The 17049-nt window shown below is 35.4% G+C and overlaps 1 pseudogene; it reads left to right on the forward strand.

The window, feature by feature from the left end:
• The first annotated feature begins 2295 nt into the window (after positions 1-2295).
• LOC149202069 (inorganic pyrophosphatase TTM2 pseudogene) lies at positions 2296-2866 on the forward strand (annotated as a pseudogene).
• The last annotated feature ends 14183 nt before the right edge of the window (positions 2867-17049 follow it).

Below are 17049 nucleotides of genomic sequence, written 5' to 3' on the forward strand. Positions count from 1 at the left end.
TATTATTCTAACTTTTCAAGGAATTTAATGGTTAAAAGTTAGAAAATATCATACCTTAACTTACCCTTCCAAAAATGGATGAGAGTTGTGCACGTGTGGTGGCAAAGACTGTTGTTCATAGTCCTCTTTACTTGGTTGGGAAAATCATGCATGAATCATGCATGTGCAGCTGCCACAATTCTGCTCTGAATCTGCTTCTTCAAGTTGTGGATGAAAGATGGATCTGTATTGTTGTATCGGCTGTTAGATCCTCTGCTACTAGATGATGAATCTGAGGAGTCTGCTGAACATGGCTGAAAGTCGTATCTACTGCTGGATCCTCTGCTGCTGGATGATGAATCCGATGAGTCTGCTAAATATGGCTGAAAATCTATAAGGCTTGGAAGGTATACAAAATATATAAGTTACATTTCCCTCCCAGCCTTATTGATTTACTTGTCCTCAAGTGATGGCAAACTGAAAAACAATGAAAGGAAATTGGCTTCATCTGCTACAAATATGGGTCTTCAAGTCTTCAACACTCGATGGCACAAATCTTACTATGTGATTAAATGTGTCGATGTCGAACATAGCAAGAAGTTGTTGACTTAGTGGCCGTTAATGAATGCCCCTAGCCAACACAAGAGCTCCCACCATTGATTCCAATGGTAGTCAGGATGCCTAACACATCTTTGTAGGTACGAATAAATTTGTCGTGGTCGAGTCACCTACAAGATCCAACGAACAAGGGATATTAATGTACTCCCATTGTTCATTGGCAAGAGTACTTGCCATTAAGGCATGCAAGCCTCTAGGTGTTTTTTCAATGGTACTTAGACTCTAGGACTTTGACTCAAGCAGAGTTTTATTGCGGAAATGAAGGGGAATGGTGATGACATGGAAAATGACAAGATGATTGTAAGGAATGGATGTAATGAAATGCATGGTGTATGAAATAAGAACTCTTGCTGTGAAAAATGGATATGGAAATGGTATGCTTTATGGATTGACAATTGGTGGAAAATGTTTTGCAAAAAGGGAGTCGCAAAGGAGTGGTTGTGGAGTTGGATTTCTCTTTAGAATCTGTCATGACTTAGTCTTTGGAAGACCAATTGTCGTCACAATGTAATCTCCTTATGTTCACTTGATTATCCTGTAACCTGTAAAAAAACTTGGTACAAAGAAAACATAAGTGTGCTCTAGAAGAAATGGCCAGTTTCTTCATGATTCTTACGCAAAAAATTTCATACCAAATAAAACAAATTAAGGACAGACAAAGTGTTAAAGTTGACTTAATCATGATATTAATATCAATCCATTTGTGAAAATAACCTTGAAGAGTAGTACTCCCTGTTTGTGTCAACTGACTTCTGTGCATGGCGAAAAGTTTGGCATCATAGATTTGTTGTGTCCTGCAGATTAGTATGTTATAATAGCATACAACAATATCAATTTTCCAACTCTAAACAAGTTAGTCAGCATTTAAATAATCCACCAAATGTTCTTTTAAATTATGCTTCCAAATGTTCCATTCTTTATTTTCAAGTCTGCGTGAATTTTTTGAAAAGTGTGTTTGTTTGTTTGTTTGTTTGTGTTTTTTTATTTTTTATTTTTTCTTTCATCCTGTTCTCATGATTTTCTCAATTTTCATGCTCCCAAAATTTTGTTTTATGCCAGTACCCCTGCACATGCCAATCCTTCTAAACAACAATATTTTTTTTTTATTATTTTGTTTTTTTATTATTATTATAATTATTATATATATATATATATATATATATATATATATATATATATATATATATTTCTATGTAAAATGATAATAAAAGATAATATATGATCATAATATATTAATATAATTAATACAATCATATATAATATATATAATTTAATATATTATATAATTAATATATATATTATAATCATATATATATATATATATATTAATACAAATCAAATATTAACTAAATATATCAAATCTAATCAATCAAAATATATACAAAATAAAAAACAAATCACACAACAAAATACAAATATAATAATAAATTAATATATCAATATATTAATTATAATAACAACATTAATATCTTTTATAATGCAATTATAAAAGATATTAATATATTAATACACTTTTTATAACAATCATTAATTAATAATATAACTAACAAATATTTACAACAAATTATAATTAAAATTATTATATCAATATATTAATATAATTAATATATTAACATATTAATAATATAACAAACTTTAAAGCAGGATCATAAAAAATTAAACAAAATAAACCTAAAAATATAAAACAAACCAAAATATATGCAGAACAAAAAGGATGGCAGCACTGTGGAAGATTTGGATGGATTGAGCATTTGCCTTATCTCAGCGAATGAAATGGAATCTGAGTCCATGAGCGGCATGAAATGGGCGTATTGTTGTTGCCCATTCTTCTCTGGATAATTATAACGATGCCAGCCGAGTCATCGATGGAAACTATGATGATCCCAGGTTGACAGACTATGATACTCTTCTCCAAAACATTCATGATTTAAAAGCTGGAAAAGCTGTGAAGGTTCCCATTTATGATTTTAAGCTCAGTCGTCGTACTGGATACAGAGATGTCGATGTTCCATCATCTAGGATTGTTGTCATTGAGGGTATCTATGCTTTGAGTGAAAGGTTACGCTCGCTATTGGATCTCCGGGTCTCTGTGACTGGAGGCGTTCACTTTGATCTTGTCAAGAGGGTTCTGAGGGATATCAATCGTTCTGGCCAGGCACCTGAGGACATTATTCATCAAATATCAGAAACATTTTATCCTATGTATAAGGCATTCATTGAACCTGACCTGGAGACTGCACATATTAAAATTGTGAAAGTTGATAAATGATCCTCTTGCTGCGAGTCCCATGCCATCATTTTCCTGGATATCTCAGGCAAAGCCTGCAATAAAGAATCAATACAGCAGAAGTTGGAGCAGACATACCAGCAATGATATTAGCGAAAGTGGAACATTTGATCAACAATATGTTCCAAGACTATGGAACATTGCACGCAGGGCGTGCAGGTGCTGGAAGGCCATGAAGCCATACGCATCAACATCGGGATCATATGGTGGTGGAGACGTTGTCGCGATAGCACCGCGGCTTGAGAGAGGGTCGATTCCTTATTATAATTGACATATTTCGAATTAAGTTCTCGCTACTGCATACAAAGTTAAGGCTTCACTGCGAAACTGAACCCATGCTGTTCCACATGCTCGCAATCTGTCCATCACTTTGGAGGTAATTGGAAATTATTCCGCGCTGTCTCAGAAATCTCACATCATTTTCGCAGTCGATCAACACGTTCATGAAATCTGTTCTCAAACAAGTGCGCCGGGCGCTGCAGAAGCTTCAAATGCCACCTGAGTATCCATACAAGCCTCCAGGCATCAGTATGATCACTCAAAATGGGAGGTTTGCAACGCACAAGAGGATCTGCTTGTCTATGAGAAAGATCATGTGATTTTTTTGGTTTGGGGATGGATGTAACAAAAGAATGAAAGTCAATTTTTTTTTAATAATAATAATAATATATATAAGAGATATATATATTATTATTACATGGAATTTTATATATATATATATATATATATATATATATATTTGTTTTTTTTTAACAACAAATCTTAAAAAGAAAATATGAAAACATATTTTTTTTTTTTTTTTTATGTTTATTTTTTATTGCTTTAGATTTTTTTGTTAAACAACAAATTAAAAAAAACAAAATTTTTTAATTTGTTATTTAAGTTAAAATTTTTTAAAGTTACAAAATCAACAACTTTTTTATTAAAACCTACTATTAAACAATAGCTATAATAAAGTTAGTTTTGTTTTTCTTTTTTCTTTTTTTTTTTTAATATAAAAAAAAAAACAAAAGAAATGGTTATTTTTTATTTTTATTTTTAATAATAATATGTATATATGATACATATATTATTAAATTTTTTTATTTTTGTTAAATCTAAAATTAAAAAACTAAATTTCATCTAAAATTTAAAGATGCTTTTTTCATTCACAAAATTCTTTATTGTCATGTTGCACATTAGTTCTCCAGCAAGAGTAGTTTTATTCGAACAAAATCAATAGATTTTCTGATCTTCCTGATCGCACGAAGCGCAGGAAGAGAGCATACTAATCGATTGATTCGTTTTTATTCATGCAGGGGGTTTTTTAAAAGACGAAATTTAAAACTAGCTAAACACTAAACCATCAAAAAACTCAAACTTAAACTTCTTTGTGAAGATCCTGCTGTCACCAGGTCTCACAAGTTATTTTGTCTAAAGAAAACTACTAGAACTGAATTAAATTTCTAATGCCTAATCCCTTAGCACCATCCCCGGCAACGACGCCAAAATGTTGGGCAATTTATTGGGCTTAAATTGCTGCATTAAATTATCAACCAGGGAAACTCGTAAGCTTGTGATGATGCCAGCAAAATATATGCAGGAGTAGGAAACTAACTCTATGTCTAACTAAATTATTTACGATTCAATATAATATGCAAGGGAAGAGGCTCCTAACTAAGGAGGTCCTGGTTGTCCTTCCCTACAGTATCATAGAGAAATCATTGATTACATAAAACTAAAAAACTTGAAATGAAGCCAAGAGAATGAACTTAATTATTGTTTAGATTCAAGTAGAGAGAGAGACTAACTTAGTCTCTTGATTGTCCTCTCATGTACTAATCCAAACTAAACTAAGATTCATTCATAAGCATGAGAAATGAAATGACTTGAAACATAAAAGCACAAAAGAATGAATTTCAATTACCATATAAATCAATGGAGAGAGAGCCTAACTTAGACTCTTGGTATCTCCTCATATGATACTTGAAACATAAAAGCAAAAGAATGAATTTTAATTATCATGCAAATCAAATGGAGAGAGAGAGCCTAACTTAGACCCTTAGTTGTCCTCTCATATGTTGATTAGATTCTAATTTAAAACTCATCCATCAATCACAAACAAATCCTCAAACATCTAAACAAGTAAATGAAATAAGATCTAATATGAAATAACATGTTTCTCTCATCCTTTTAGAGTGAGATCAATTCTCCTAAGAACAAGACAAATTATTCCATATACTACATTAAGCAAACTTATATCTAAAAAACTACATAATGGAAATAAAACTACATAATGGAAATGTATGAAAAATGAAGCTTTATTCTATGCCATCATAAGTTGGATACAATGCTCTAAGAGTCCTCCCTTTGGAATGGAGGAGGTACTCCTATTTATACAATGAGAGGAGATAACAAACTCATAATGATGATCCATTAATCTCTCTTTTAGTTCCATACATTTCTCAACCATCTAGACACATAACCCTATCCTCCATGATTTCCTCCATGAGGTCCATGATCTTCTCCATGATCTTTTCCATGAGGTTTATCTTATCAAAATCGAATTTGATCATTCAAGGCCACATAAAGATGCCCTGGAAGCTTCCTTTGTGCCTACACATGTCAACAAACTCATTCTAATTGTTAGGTATAAGTATAAGCATCTTATTTTCTAAAGTTTAGCCATAAATTCACTTAAAAATGTTAAGAATTAATAAACTTTGGAAAAGCATAGTTATAACCCAATAATGAAGTAAATGGAATGATGTGGAGGTGGAATGGAGGTGACATGAAGGTAAAATGTGAAGATATTGGTGAATAATGGAGTGAAAATAGGGACCATTGTGAGGCCCAACAACAACCACCCATGTAACTTATTCCCTCTCTACAAATGCAACATAAGTCATGTTATGAGAAAAAGAAATTGCAGTGTGATATAGGGTATTTCATTGGAAATAATTTTTGTGTGAGATATGCCATGTATCACATGTAGCATGTAGACCTTTTAGAGGTGTCTTATACCATGTGATGGCACGCATTGTTATATTTTCCCCTACCATGTTGAGATCACCATAATTTTTTTCCACATGTCACCTTATGAGAGGGTGTAGGATTTCATAGTCACTCATAATTTTGAAATATTTTTAAGAAGTAATATATGTTTCAGTTTTTAAACATTTCATCATTTTGAGTGGATGCTCCACCCATAAAGAAGGCATCATTCATACTTATGGAGGAAGTGTCCACATGAAAAATTAGGAACATTTTATAACATAAACATAATGCTCTTCCAATTAAATATCTTCCATAGAATGGATGTTGGTTTTTTCCTTTTGTTAACTTTGTTGAAAATTGTAGCTCAAGAAGGAAATTTTTCGTAGGTATTCCATCTAGGCATGTACAAGTCATCCACATTCACCTTGGAACACTTTCTTAAGTGTGATAAAGTTGTTAATGCAACTTAGCCTTAGTCTAACTCATGAAAAAGCACATATTAGCATGTTTCTTTATTGAGCTAAAAGAAACTTAGGAAAAGTAATGTAATTTAATTTAGTTATTTTGTTTTAATATTAGTCATTGATCTCAAGTGAGGCAAGATCTAATATCAATTGTAAGTCAATTTGATATTAGGGTTAGGTTTAAGGATTTATCTTAATGTAAAGTTATAAAAGCAAGGCTAGGTAGATCGAAAAGACACACCATATAGAAACACTGGCCTCAAGAGGAGGAGTGTGATACTCTAGAGCATCTGGTATGAGGAAGTACAAGAGTGAGCCTAGAGATATAGATAATCCAAGGAGATTGAGCACAAATCTAGGGCATATTTTTTTGATCAAATCCAAGGAATTTGTATTTTTGTATCTTATTAGTTGGGCCATTTTCCCGAGAAAAGAGCCCAATTAAGTTCCAAGGTTATTTTAATGAAGAATTGTGATTGGATAGAAATCTATCGTGTTCTTTTGATGAGATCAATATATTTTATTATATTGAATTTATGTTAGGAACCTAGTGGTGTATTTAGTTAGTAGATTAGTGTTGTACTAGGAATTATGAGTTGGGTGCTAGGTTCATAGGAAATATAATATGGCATGAGAATTGGATCTTTGAAAGTTGATCTCAGAATTAAAGGAAGCCAATGTTTAAATAGGATAACTAGGCTAGGTTGATCTTACAAAGGTGAGGTTTTTTTTTTTTTTTTTTCTAAGGATGAAGAAATTAACATTGAGTTTAAAAATTATAGGGGTTGATTTTTTTTAACAATGAAAAACAAATGTGGGGAACATATAGGGGGAATTGGTGGATGACAAGCTTGATGACCCACCCAACCACCAAAGCAACTAGGAAACTTCCAGGGTCACTTGACTCCCAACACTACATGTAGGGGTCCAAGGATTGGTCACAAGTAATGAGTGTAGAGAAACATGGGCACAAGTTGATGGAAAAGGTTTGGGGCCCACACCATGAATGTATAAGGGACAATCCAATTGAGAGAATCGTCACACAATTCTAATTAGTTATACCAGGAGAAAGCGAAGTAGAGGAAAATTGAGGACAATCCAATTAGAAGTGTGTGGCCACCAAAGAAAAATTAGTCATCCGCAAACAACTGGGAGATGTAGTTTAAGAGAAGAGAACATGGTGGTAGTGGATAACACAACTAAGAGGGGGAAAATGAGTTGAGCAAATAGATCATGGAGTTAGATGTGGGACAAGATCGCTCTGGATCAAGGAATCGATTATAACGGCCAATGCAAAGTGATGTGAGTCATAATACAAGGCATAGATTGAGCCAAAACCACCGCCAAAATAGCACGAGGAAAGAAAAAATTGGTGATCTATGCCCATAGGGTGAAAGGTCAATGAGTTGACATGCCCAACAATCATAGTAGTGTTTACCAGTTGATCAAACATAGGTGGTTGGTAGAAATTTAATTGTAGTTACATGTATAAGTTTAGTGTGACAATAACATGGTAGGTGGAGACACAGAGTAGATAGTAGGTTGAGGATGACCACAGTAAGAGAAAGCTTTGTGTTGCAAAAAAATAATAAAAATAAGAGGTCTAGTCATCATGAGTGTAGGATTAGAATGGTGGCATGAGGATTGACTGGAAGGAAGTAGAGGTTAAACTTTCATAAATAATATTCCAATCAATAGCTTGGAGAAGCCCATGGGTTTGAGTGTAACACATAGGTTGCAAAGGTATAAGGAACTATAATGCATAGGGTCTTGATACAGTTTTCAAGATGGCTACAAAGGATCATTCCATGGGAAGTGTGTCGTGTTGGGCATGATTAGGTAGTTATGACTCAAGTAGCCAACAAGGAGTAACTAGGAAGGGGATTTACCATGATAGGCTGTGAGTAGAAGTTTTAGTAGGGATAAACTGGAAAAGCGTGTTATGAAGAAAAGTACCAATAAGCTTGCTAGTAGGATTGGCATAGGTCAACCCTTATAGGGAGAGAAGTAGACTATGCTAGTCATGGGATTGGAGGAAGGTATTGTGGGTGACTTAAAGGGTTGAGATAGACCCACAATATTGCTAGAAGGACTTAGCACAAGAGCAGTGACAAGAAGAAAATGTATAGTGATAGAGAACGATAATAAGGAGGTTTCAAAGGTTGAGAAATGCAGTGGGGAAAAAGTACCTCTTTCACTAATAGGGAGTGTTTAAAACTATAACTTGGGTTGATACTTATAAACAAGCCTATGTTTATGCATGTAATAGTCACCCACATTTTCTCAAGTGTGATAAATTTTCTAATATAATTTAGCCTAAGTCTAACTTAGGAAAAATAATATATTAGTATGTTGGTTAATTAAGCTAAAAGAAACTTGGGAAAAATAAAGTAATTTACTTTAGTGATTCAGTTTCAATCTTAGCCATTGATCTCAAGTGAGGTGAGATCTAATCTCGACTATTAATCACTTTGAGACTAGGGTTGAGGTTATGGATTTAGCTCAATATAAAGTTATAAAAGCAAGGTTAGAGAGATGGGAAAGACACACCATACAACAATACTAGCCTCAAGAGCGGGAGGAGTGTGATACTCTAGAGTATTTTCTTCGTAAAGTACTAGAGGGAGCCTAGAGATCCATATATTCCTAGTAGATCAAGCACCTATCTAGGACAAATCTGTTAGATTAGATCCAAGCCATTTGTATTTTTGTGTTTTCCTAGCTTGGCCATTTTCCTTAGATGGGAGACCAAGTAAGTTGTGAGATTATTTTAATGATGAACTATGATTGGGAATAAATATGTTGTGTCCTTGTGATTGATATAAATATATATTTCCCACTGAATTTATATTAAGAACCTAGTTTTGTATTTAAATAGTAGATCAATGTTCTGTTATAAATTAAGTATTGGGTGTTGGGTTCCCAGTAAATATAGCAACCTTAAAATAAAGCAAAGGATGTTTACATGAATCTTAGAAGGTTTTCTACCCACCATACTTATTTTATACAATGAAACTAAGTATACGATGAAAATAAGTATGGTAACAATATGCTTTTCAAAATGGCTATAAGATAATAGGTATGGGTGTCATGTCATAGTAGGATACATTGCATAATGTCTTTGTGCAACCCCATCCTCCCACACTTACCCAAGCTTACTGATCCACCAGGGTAAATATGTGAGGAAGAGTTACTATGATATGAACGAAACTCCTATATCAACTTAAGGAAGTGGAATCGACTCAACAAAACCTTACTAACCTCCTACAGGTGCTACAAGACCCCAAAGGGCTAACCCACCCTTCTAGGTGCCCAAGCCCTCAGTTTAGCCTCTTTTTCACTGATCTGGACCCCTAAAAGATGGCATAACACTGCCTGGTTTCGATTGTAGCCCTCTAGTCGCATGCACAAACCGACAAGGGAGCGACTACACTATTTTCTCCTCAGTTACGTCTTAGCGAACGTGAGATCTAAGCCACATTTTTAGGGCTACAATCAATACCTCTACTAAGAACTTAATGAAACTCTCAGAAATGATAAATGACACAGGGACAAGGCCTTCCATGCAAAACTTAGACAAGAAAATGACCTAACAAGGCCTATCCATGACAAACATTTTGTTAAACACATCATGAACATGTAATGTACAGGTTTTAAATACACATCTGAACATAAGGGTTTCATACTTATTTGAGAATCATCCAGAAGGACTGAAACTCTCTCATAGTATTTTCATTATCATATATTAGGTCATACACACATTAACCATTTATTTACTAATCAAAACATGATAAGAGCCATAACTAAAGTCTGTCATAAACCCATGTTTATAGCCATCATATAATGAGAGAAATACCAATGATAAAAAAAAACATTAAAGCCACATAATAATAACTACAAATACTCCTAAAATACAAGAGGAGAAGAGCTCTTATTAACATATGTAAAATCCAACCAAATCAGGGACTTCCACGTACCACCCAACCATAAATTGGGCTAAACCAAATATTTCTTTCAGCCAGTCACCCACGTGCCATATTCCAAGCATGAATGTGGGACTCACAAAAAAACAAACGAGGGATTCCTTAGGCTTTACCGTGTATCCCAACATTATCGATCAAGGGATTTCTATGTAAGAAACCCTCATCTATACATCCAATCTTTATTTTGTATCATGTCATTACCGGTCAAGGGATTTCCTGGCCCAAACAATAAACATACACTACTAGGATTTACCACAATCCCACCATATATCGGTCAAGGGATCTCTAGGCCCTAAATAAGCATGGATACCTCTAGATCTATCCACCTAAATTGTGAGGAATTTCCCCATCTCCACCCTCACGCTTTACCATGTATCTCACCATTTACCAGTCAGGGGATTCCTAAGCCTTTGCGAATTTTCCTGAGACCACCCCACTCAGTTTCGAAACCATCAGGTAATCCAACTCAACCAAGTGAAAGAACCCCGTCACACCATGATTATCTTGAAATGGGAAGGCAAGGATGAAACCATTGTCATTCCTGGAAAAATCTATGCCAATGACAGCAAGTGAACCAAATACACACATGTATGTACCATGCATGCCAAAACTAGCAAGGAAATCATACATGCAACTCAATACCTTCAAGTAATCTCATTGTAGTTGCTTGATTTGACCCTTCCTTTCTCGATCTTTGCTTCCCTTTTGATTTATTTTCCTTCCTTTCCCTTCCTTTGTCCAATGCTAGAGTGCTCCAAGAATTCTCTAAGTGTGTATGAGTATGAGAGGGAGATAATAGAGAGAGAGATCCAAAATTGAAATGAAAAAATGTTGTGAATTGATCCTCATAAGCCTTATTGTCAATGAGGCCTCTATTTTCTTCAACTTCCATTATTTTCCTTTATTTTCCTCCTCACATGAAACTTCTGACCTTTCACTTTCCTTTTCTCCTATTTTCCATTTTTTCCATAAATAAAATGTCAATTAATGCCTCTTTTCCTTTTCCATGCCTTTGAATTTTCCAATTTCCTTTAGCCATAATAACCAAATGAACACCCAGATTAGGATGTTTTTTCCAACATTTAGCTTGGAATATGTGTCCCATGACCTTGGTCTTAGTTTTCCTATTACATGGATTTTTAACTTGGGGTTGTTACAGACCCCTCCCCCTTAGGGGCAAACCATCTTCGATGGTCAATAATGCCTACAAATAGCAAGAACGTTGAAAACCAAAACATATTTCCCATGGATATTTATAACTTAGCTCGATGAGATATTTACAATGATCAACCTACTGAAAAGAAATACCAACATGACAAACATAACAACATGAACACCATATTTCTTATTAGAGCTTTATAACACATCTCATGGATATATTTACATCCATATACATATATACATATACCAAAATTTCTTTGCCTCAACTGAAAAGCAAGGAAGGATACATAGCCTGCATCTGATCAACCATCTCCCATGTAGCTTCATCGGGCCTGAAGTGCTTCCACCACACTTTAACCTGCTTGATTGCTCAGTTCCAAAGCATGATCATCTTTATTTTTAAAATGCACTGAGTTTCCAACTAGAGTTCTCCTTCTGGCTCCACCTTCAATACAGACCAATCAATCACATGATCAACATGTAGAATTTCCCACTGTAGATCACCAGATTATGCAATATACTAAAGCAAAATACATGATCTACTTCTACAAACAAACTTGCGGAAGCTTAATCGATTTTGAGCAAGATCAAATAGAACACATATAACAGAGAATGAGAAATCAATCACACATGAACACAAAAGAATACTCCGGGGAAAGCCTCAGCTAAAAACCCCGATCTCTGTATTATCATACAAGTGGAAATATGTCCAGATTACAGAAAGCTTTAGCTCACAAGCTATCCAGCTCTCAGTACAATCTCTCAATGCTGCTCATAGATTGAATAGACACAACATATGCGTTCCTTCAGTCCTCCAAGCCTCCTATTTCCTTGAGCAGTTTCTCCTGGGTCCTCTGGCTGCCACCTGTTTGAATTAACCTCTCACACAACTCACCAAACTCATAAGTAACTGCGCAATCTCCAAGGAAATAATTCCTTCTTCATGCAAGAGATATCCTCAATGGAATATTCTTGCAACTGATAGTACACTGTCCCATCATCTGATCTCAACTGGGTCTCTAACTGAACTAACATGCATGAGTTATTTATGAGAGAATATTCAGTTATTTGAAGTGCAATAGTTACATGCATGCATGCATTAACTAACTGAACTCACAATCAGTTCCACAAACTATTGGAACTAATCTAATTGGACTTAACTCAGTTAACTGAGCTAACTAATTACAAATCAAAGTACAACTCATCCTGATCACTTTAATTAAGGGATAACATCCTCAATCAAAGGGAAAACTGTTGCATGTCTTCACATAGACTTCATGTTTGATTTTATCCAACTAATTAACTCAAGATGAATTAATTAATTATTTTTCAAACAACTACTAAGATCAAATTCGAATTTTAATTCTCAATTTTAGTTCAGGGACTAACTAAAATTGGAATGTATCCCGAAATGCTATTTGTAACAGTGTTATTTTTAGCACTTCTATATTTAGCATTTCTTGTTGCTATTTTCAACACTCCCTCTCAACAAGAAAGGGATTATCAGTCACCCCAATCCTGTCTCTGTGGAACTCGAACTTGAATTTTGACAATGCCTTAGTCAAAGTATCTGCATCCTGTTCCTCAGTCGAAACATACAGCAACAACATGATCCTCTTCACCACACAATCTCGAAGATGATGATACTGATATCGATGTGCTTGGACCTGTCATGAAATACTGGATTCTCAAAGAGTTTGAAACAACTCTGATTATCACAATAGATCACAGTTGGATCCATCCTCTCACCAAACAATCCAACTAGAATTTTCTGCATCAAAATGGCCTCACATGCTACCTAACTGGCAGCCATGTATTCAATCTCTACTGAGCTAAGTGCAACTGACCTCGGTTTCCTACTTTACCAAGAAACTGCAGCTGAACCAAGGTTGAAAATTCCTCTTGAAGTGCTCTTCTCTTCTGATGGATTCCCTGCCTAATCTGCATTTGTGAAGCCCTGAAGCTTCACTCCCTCTACCCGTCTATACCACAATCCATATTGAGATATTCCTTTGAGGTATCTCAGCACATGCTTCGCTGCCTTCCAAAACAGCTTGGTAGGCTGAACCATAGCTTGACTCAGCAGGTTCAATGCAAAGCACAAATCTGGTCGTGTGTTCACTAGATACATCAATGAACCCACAAGTTGCCGATAAATAGTAGCAGCTACTACCTCACCTAAAGTAGCATCCTCCTTCCTCCAGTTACCAGCTAGAGGAGTCTGCATGGGCTTGCACTTCTCCATGTGGAATCACCTGTGTTATGAAACCAGCTCAAGAAAAGATAGAAAAGATAGATCAACGCCTTAGAATTCAGCCTCTTCGAGGGGAAACCTCCTTTACATTACATAAATGAACAATTCTTTGATGATTCAAATGAAAAAACCTCATTTCTATATATAGGAGTCTAAGGAGTCACAATATAATCTAGCCGACCTAACAATAATAATATAAAGCCACAAAAATAACAATAGAGGGATTCTATGGGGCACAGTAATAATGATATGGGGGCAATAGGGGCACAACAATATTAATAAGGGGTATAACTACAATAGTAATGGGGTAATCACTAGTATTATAGGGACCCAACATGCCCCTCTCCTTCAAAAAAGTGTTCTCCTCAACGCTTGAGTAGTTCTGGATACTTCTGCATAAAATTCTCATCCTCCCATGTGGAATCTTCAGCGGATAAGTTCTTCCACTTGATAAGATACTCTGAAATTGATCGATTTCGTAGCTGTCGAGTTCTTGTTTCTGTGATTGCTTCCGGTTCCAATATAATTTTTCCTTCCTCGTCAAGTTCTGGCAATATTATTTGAATTGGGAGCTTGTTGCCTATAACCTTCTTTAAACATGAAACATGGAAAACTGGGTGCAATCGAGAAGCTGCAGGAAGCTCCAATTTGTATGCCATAGTACCAATCTTTTGCAACACCTTGTACGGACCATAATACTTTGGTGATAATTTATTATCCTTCTTAGCTTGCTTGAGGGACAGTTGCTTATATGGTTGTAGCCGTAGGAATACCCAATCACCTACATCAAAACTTCTTTCATTGCGATGTTGATCTGCCTGTTTTTTCATTCTATTCTGTGCCAACACGAGGTTATCCTTTAAGAGTTGGAGGACTTGTTGTTAATGTTCGATGTGATGTTCCACTGCCTGAACCTTAGAATTTTCTCTTAAATATGATGTGATGGATGGTGGTTGATACCCATAAAGTGCCATAAATGGGGTCATTTTTGTTGCTGTATGGAAGGAAGTGTTATACCACCATTCAGCCAGAGGCAACCATTTGACCCATTGTGTTTGTTTATCAGATACAAAGCAGTGAAGATATCCTTCCAAACATTTTTTTACTATCTCAGTTTGCCCATCAGATTGAGGATGATAAGATGAGCTATGAGCTAACTGAGTACCAAGACAAGAAAATAATTCTGTCCAAAAATTTCCAGTGAAAATGGGATCTCTGTCACTTACAATAATCTTTGGGTTTCCATGTAGCTTTTGAATTGTTTCCATAAATGCAGTAGAAACTGTGCTGGCTTTAAATGGATGTGATAATGCACAAAAGTGTGCATACTTGGTAAGTCTGTCAACTACCACCATGATGACACTCTTTCCCTCAGACTTGGGTAAACCTATGATAAAATCCATTGAAACCTCCTCCCAACGTTGGCTTGGAATGGATAAAGGTTGTAATAGACCCAGTGTCTTAATTGTTTCAACTTTATTTTTTTGGCAAACCAAACCTTTCGCCACAAACTTTTGAATATTTGATTTAAGGCCATCCTAAAAAAATTCCTTCTTAACCCTGTGGTAAGTTTTTAAAAATCCCGAGTGCCCTCCTAAGGGAGAAGTGTGCAATTCCATAAGAATCTTTTGTTTTAGCTGGGAATTCTTATAGAGGTATAAGCGATCTTTGTACCATAACGAATCATTTTTCCAGCTAAATGTATCAGATGTACTGGAATCTTGTTGTAACTTTCGAATAAGTTCCCACACTTCTTCGCCATTCTTCCATTCCTCCCTTGCTTCGTTTATCCAATCTGGTTGGATAATAGAAATGGCGCACAACAATGCTTCCACATCCTCATCCTTTCTTGAGAGTGCATCTGCCACCACATTTTGCTTCCCTTTTTTGTAGATGATTTCAAAGTCATAACCCAACATCTTTGTGACCCACTTTTGTTGCTCTTCAGAGGATAATCTTTGTTCTAAAAAGTATTTAATCCTTTGCTCTTTGTTGCTCTTTGTTGCTCTTCAATCCTATACTCCTCTGAAATATCTTTTACCCTTATGTTCAATTTTTGGAACTCCTCAATGTGCTCCATTATTGAACCCTTTTGTTTGAGACTTATCACTTGGCTAAAAAAAGTGTTGCTTTTTGTATCCTCATAATGTGCTATCAATTCTTCCGTAAAAATTGCCCAAGTGATAAATTGTTTACGAGAGCAAAGCCATCGATACCATACAAATTGATTTGGTTCCAAATATAAAGTTTCCATATGTACCTTTTGTGTGTTTTGCACATTATTGAGATCTAAGAATTGCTCCATCTGTAATATCCATGTGGCGGGATCCTTGCCATCAAACTTCCTCATATCAATTTTTGGAACATGGTGAGTCTTTGATCCAACATTAGAGTCTATGGAATCATGATTAACATTTCTTTTGTTCCCATCATGAGTTTCCTTTAGTACCCTTTCACCCTTAGTGAATTTCTTGTAGCAACTTATTCACATTTATCTTCAATTCTTCCATCTTATCATCCATGCCATCAATTTTAGTGTCCATGCCATTCACCTTAGCTTCCATGACATCCATCTTAGCTTCTACGCCTTTCTTTAAACCATCCATCTTAGCTTCTACATCTTTCCTTAAACAATCCATCTTAGATTCTGTTGCTTTTTGTGCAAGTGACACTCGTTGCACTTGTTCTTGTAATTTTGATATATCATATAGCATTTCTTCTTCTTCTTCATGAGTCATGCTAGAGCTTTCAGGTTCCTTACTAGGTGTTTGCATTTTCTTTCCTTGGGGCATCAGTTACCGATAATAATTCTCTATTATGCCCTTTGAATTCCTTCAAAATAAATTTTCAAACCAAGCTTAAGCAAAAATTTAAGAAAATCTACACACCTTTTTTCACTTTGTAGGAGCTCGATATTGCCTCTGATGTATCTCTGTACTTTTCGATCATATAGTTCTGAATTTGTGACCTGCAGTAGTCCTCTGTGTCCTCTTTCCAATGCCACAAGTCTGACCCAAATTGGATTATCCAATGAAGAGTTATGCGAAATCTCCCACAGTGACTTGATTATAGACTAGTTCAGTAGAGCAAACTTGTACGACGTGCCACGAATCACTGTTTCGACCTTTGGATCTGAAAAATGCATACAAGAAACTAAAGTCTGTCCTCTTTCTTTACCTTCTTACAAAATTTCAATTTGATCCGCAGAGAGAAGGTTATGACGATTTTCCCCAGGTCACCTGTTTGGAATGTAATTCAGGAGTCTGCAAAAAGACCAACTTCCTCATATCATATCTCTACAAATATAGCGCGAAAAGCTCTGAAATT

The sequence above is a fragment of the Pinus tabuliformis genome, chromosome 2_1, assembly GCF_031772625.1.
Source record: "Pinus tabuliformis cultivar Carrire ecotype Pingquan chromosome 2_1, CPIR1, whole genome shotgun sequence".
In the NCBI taxonomy this organism is placed as follows: Eukaryota; Viridiplantae; Streptophyta; class Pinopsida; order Pinales; family Pinaceae; genus Pinus; species Pinus tabuliformis.